A 5,671-nucleotide genomic window follows, 5' to 3' on the forward strand; every position below is an offset into this window, starting at 1 on the left:
TCGATTTCTTTTCAAATTTTCCAATTTGTGGGCAACTTTTTCTTTAGATTTCTTTTTGATCGGTTTAAGGCACTATATATATATACATGAAAGTATATATATTATAATTATTTTTCTTTGACGCGATATAAGTTTAGTTTAATCACACAATGCACACAATGGGAAAGGGAGACACTAATCCCGCGGAAAACAGGTAGAAAAGAGAATTGTTTCGTATCCAAAAATGAAAGGCGACGGCTTTTGTTAGGTGACACGAAATTCCCGACGACGAATTGCGGATTTACGATAGATATATATTTTGCGGGTGGAATTTTTGTTGTTTGTATTTTGTATTGTGGTTGTTATTGTTGTTGTTGTTGTTGTTGCCGACAACGACTACGACGACGACGATGCGATGACGACTAGTATGCACAACAGCAACAACAACGATATTATCATTAGCAGCAGCAGCAGCGATGTTTAAGCCAGAAACAGACAACGCGCTTAGTACGTACGATGCTAACGGCGCAGAGTTTGCTGAACGACTAAACCGGTCGCATATTCAGTTGGTCGCTCGGGCACCACCAACACCAACACCAACACCACCACCAAACAGCAACAGCAACACCATCTCACCACCACCACCACGACGACGACGACGATGGGTGTGCGTGTGTGTGTGCGTCGCTGTCGACGTCAAGTCACCCCGATAGAGCACTTACAGAATAAACCATGTGTTAGACTAGTATGACTATATTGGACATCGAATGTTGCTGCTGCCTTGCATTGTGACATACCTCCTGCAACCGGTTTACTCTTGCTGGCAGAAGTACCCGCTGCGACGGCGACGGCGGCGGCAGAGGCAGCAGCAGGAACAGGTGTTTCTCTGCCCTGCTCTGGCATTAATTCTTTTGGCCTCTCTTGTGTACGCTCTCTCACTTGCTCCTCCATGCCCGTGCTCTCAAAGATTTCTAAATGGCGTCCAAGCGGGCCAATCGGTTGGAGCCAGTGCGCATGAACGACGACGTCGCTTTGGAAATTGCATTCACAATCCACACGCACGCAGGCAGCAGGCAATGGAGGCAGTCAGCTGCCCCTCCCTTAAGGCAGCTTACTATTGCTATTGCTGCTCCTCCCCCCCGCCCCAAGACCCGTTGCCACTTCATCTCCTCCGCCTCCTGCCTTCTCGTATTGTCAGTTTTTGGTGCCTTTGTTTTGCCAATTTCGCTTTTGGTTTTCGAAGTTTGTACTACAAAATGGTTGCACTTGTAAGCAAATGCCGATTGGAGGAGTTAGAGAAGCTATGCCAAAAAGGAGCAAAAAGGCGACGACGGTTGGATGGGATGGTGAGCGGGTGTAAGGGAATGGGGGGAGGGGCTGCAGCAGCAGCTGCAATTGTTGGCTATGTAATGCGCTTGTCGAACTTTTCGGTAGCCGCACCTTGTCTTGACTTGGGTTCTGTGGTCTGGCCTCGTCTCGTTGAGACGATAGAGACATTCTGTGTTGAATTTGAACTGTGGTTCTGACTGCGGCTAACATCATAATAATTATTGATCTTTTGATTTTGTCTTTTGGGTTTCCTTTTCTACCCACTTCCTTCCTTCGCTTCCTTCTTTCTAACTATGTTTCCTTCATTCTTTCATTCTTTCTTTCTGTCTGTCTTTTTCTTGTGGTTGTGCCGAAGGGTTTCTGGTTCTGCTGTTGCAATTTTAATGACATTTACCGCCCACTTTGGTATCATTTTTTTTGTGTTCTGTTCTGTTCTGGTGCCTGTGTTGCGGTTAGCAGTTCGTTGACTTGGCCTGGCACGGCCTGGTCTTTTCTTGTCTGGTCTGGCCTGGCGTGGCCTGGCTTGGCCTGATGATTTGTTGGCAGTTGCCAGTTTGGTTTTTGCCTCAGCTCTGACGTCTCCCCAGTTGCCATTATTTTTACCATTTTTATTTGACGCTGCTTCCGTTGGCGTTGCCTTTTGCTGATGAAACCAGAAGGGGAATCGGGAAGGAGGGGGTTTCGGTTCGGTCTCTTTACTGACGACGGGCGCGTCATGTTGTAATCAAGGTCATCAGCTTCCACCCCTTGGCCCTATACACTCTCCTTCTCTCTCGCACCCGCTCTTCTGAGCCTGTGAGTGTCTCAGTTTTAGCCAGACGCCAACATTAGTACATACTTGTTACACTCACCCACCACCACCACCACCACCCCCGGTCCCCACCTCACTTCATACTCCTCTGCTGTTAAAGCTTTCGCGCCATCTCCTTCACACACTCAGCTGGCCACTAAAAACAGCTGACTGATGTCTGTTGTTGCTTACACCAGTGTGTGCCAGTCTCTCTATGTGTGTGTGCTTTGGGAGGGTTGGCGAGGTATTTCAAAATTTAATTAGGTCCCGTCCATTAATTGGGTTAATTGAAATGCCGGTAAAAGTCGGCGGCGGCGCTTACGAATTAGGACATGTCACTCAAGTTGCAAGAGTAAAATGAACGGGAATCCAACTACATGCAACTTGTTGGTCAATTTGGTTGAGCCACTAGCATACTAGGATGAATGGTCATTTACCGTTTAAAAGGGGCAAGTAATTTCACTTGTAATTACCTCCACCTACTCCTTCTTCTTCTCTTCCTCTTCCCAACTATTGTTTAATGATATCTGACAGATGCCAATGCTGGAGTTGTAGTTAGTTAGATAATACAAAGTCAGTTGCTAAGTTAAAATTCCAAAGATAAAAATTTGACTAGATTGTAGTTAGTCTCTAAAAAGCTTGATTAAACATTAAGCAACTAGTTAGCCGTTGATTTTCGATTGAAATTGTTAGTTGCCCCCCAAAGTCTTTAATTTCAAAACTCAACCCAATACACTTTATATTAAATATAGAAAATATAGTTTTAATAAATTACACATTACATATCTAAAAAATATTAAGATTAACCAGTCTTTTAAATCCAACAAATACAATTCTCTAACTAACCTCATTTCTCCTTATCTTTTTCTTCGATTTTCTTGTCATAAATCCTATCCAATTTGATCATCTACTAAACCTAATCAAAATTTAAACAATTTTTATTGACCCAGGCGCAAACACATTTATTTATAAATTTAGCATAACAAAAAGAAATTTTTACCATCAACAACTTAAGTAAGTCTTTTAATTTGAATTTAAAATTGCGTTGTTTAAGGTGAATCTCATTGTTTTTTTGTTTTAAACATTTTCGTTATAACATTTTCATTAAGGTTTTTTTACTTCTTTTTTGCCGATTTATTTGGACAAAGACAATACAACACATTTTTATTTCTTTCTTTCTTGGCATCCAACTATATTGAATTTTTAGTATTTTATCATTCAAACATTGATTTAGTAATCAAAAGCGTTCGTCTTTATTAAAGAACTAAACCATTAAGTATACAAATTTAAAATAAAACTAGAAGAAGTTAAGTTCGGTTGCTAGAAAGTTTACGTAACCTTGTAGAGCCTGACATTCTTCTTTCCTTCAACAAATATCCTTGAATGGGCTGCGTTTTCCAAATATTCCACATTTTTTTATAAGACTTTTATTATTTTATGAGAACTTTCATACAAAGCCTTTTGATTTTTCTCCATTTTCTCTGAGTGTAAGATATGTATACCTTTATAGAGTAAGATTTTCGATCCGTGATAAGGTAAGATATGTATATCTTTATAGAGTAAGATTTTCGATCCATGATTTCTAATAGAAATTTTCTATGGTAGATATACATATGTAAATTAAATTGGTCCGATCCGACAAATTGTCAATTTAAGTAATAAAATTAGGTAATACAATTTTTACATACAAAATTTCATTCCAATACCTTTCTAATTGAGTTAATACGCACAGAGGATCACTATATCAAGAATCAAGAATATATGTATATCAAGAATATATATAGTTTATGGGATCAAAAACATCATCCCATACAAACATTCGACTAAAATTATAATAAATTATATAAATGTAAACAAAAACCAAAAGTTAACTAAGCTGATTTCATAGATTATAACCAACTTGAAATTTTACATCTTAATTCTTATTTTTACATGCAGACATTGGAATTTAGTTTATATTAAAGACTTTAAAGAGAATATAAGCTATAATATACTGCGAAGTACATAATAGTATACTAAATTTCTCTAAACTTAAAGTGCTGAAATGTCTTATTAAACCGAGTAGACATTAAGCTGATCTCCTCTTTCATATTAAATGATAAAATGCTTTGGTAAAACAGTTATTAGCCCTTGGTTATCTATAGAAAGCATTCACATTATTAGACACTATAATTGTTTAACTTTATAGGCCAGATTTTTCATTGGCTTAGCTTGGAGGTGGACAGATATTAGTTGCGTTTCTACTCATTATATTCCTATCTGCCGGTCTTCATCTTTACATTATGGGTCTTTTTTTATCTAATTTGGTATTGGATAATATTCGAGCATTTTAGTATAGTTAATTACATTACTAATTATAGCATTAATCAAGTCAAAGGTTTTGGGTTTCATTTGTCAAATAGGTGAATGCCTCCTCTCACTTTCACATGGCATAAGCAAGAGATTTGCGCCTTCTACGGTTTATCACCTGATGGCCTCCAATACGAAATTGAAAACTAGTTTTTTTTTTTCTATTTTGTTTTTGGAAATTTTTTTATTCTATTGCTAAGCGAAAACGAATGCAAAATTTACATAAGTTGAAATCGATGACGATTGAGGTCCATCGAGTGTTGCCCTTCTCTCCAGATATCTCTGAGGTTAGGCAAATAGAGGATGGATGGAAAGAAACACCTACATAAACACTAAGAAAATGTGAAAAAAGATACAGGAAAAGTAGTATATTTGCATTCGTCTGTGTGTGTGTGTTTGTGTGTTCCTGGCTTGTGGCTCATTTAATTTTCGCACATGGCGGATCAGACGGAAGGAGCTACCGAAGCAGAAGCAACAGCAGCTGTAAAAATGTTTAGCAAAATTTTAGCCAGGCAACATGTAGATTTGCGGTCAGGAGATGAAAGTAGGAGAAGAGGAAGAGAATATTTAACTGGCCTAGGCCCAAAACAGAAATCTAATTTTCAATGTCTGGCTTCTGGGCCATCCACCTGGCACCTGGGCCCCAAAAAATAATGGGGGTTAGGGGTTTTTCATGCTTGCCGTTTCCTTTCTCTTTCTCACTCTCTCTCTCGCTCTTGCTATCTCTCTGTGTCTTTTCTTTCCTGTGGCATGACATAGCAGTTTATTTATTGTGTGAGGTTGTCGATGTATTTATGCAACGGTCTGGCCTGGTTTGTATGTCAGTGCGACGCACGTAAAGCAGTCGTAGACCGCCTCCGCCTCCGCCGCCGACTTTGCCTTGCCCGGCTCTCTGCCCTGTTGACTCCACCACCTTTTTTCCATGGCCCATTCGCATGAGCAACACAACACAACAGAGAGAAACACACAACAAAGTCCAGGAGTTGACTTTTATAGAGTCGCATGCACAATAAAGAAGTCTATTATCCTTTTGCCCAACGTCGACTCGTTTGCCTCTCGTTGCTGTTATTGTTGCTGTTGCGACGTTTGGGATCGATATCCATTAGGAAAATTAAAATTGTGGCAGAGGCAATGAACGTAAAAAGCGGAAGCAGCCAGTCAGTCACTCAGTTAGTTAGTTAGTGAGGCCAAAGGCAAAAACCGAAAGGCCGTCGCCGTTGCCGT

This window comes from Drosophila willistoni, assembly GCF_018902025.1.
Source record: "Drosophila willistoni isolate 14030-0811.24 chromosome 2R unlocalized genomic scaffold, UCI_dwil_1.1 Seg200, whole genome shotgun sequence".
Lineage (NCBI taxonomy): Eukaryota > Metazoa > Arthropoda > Insecta > Diptera > Drosophilidae > Drosophila > Drosophila willistoni.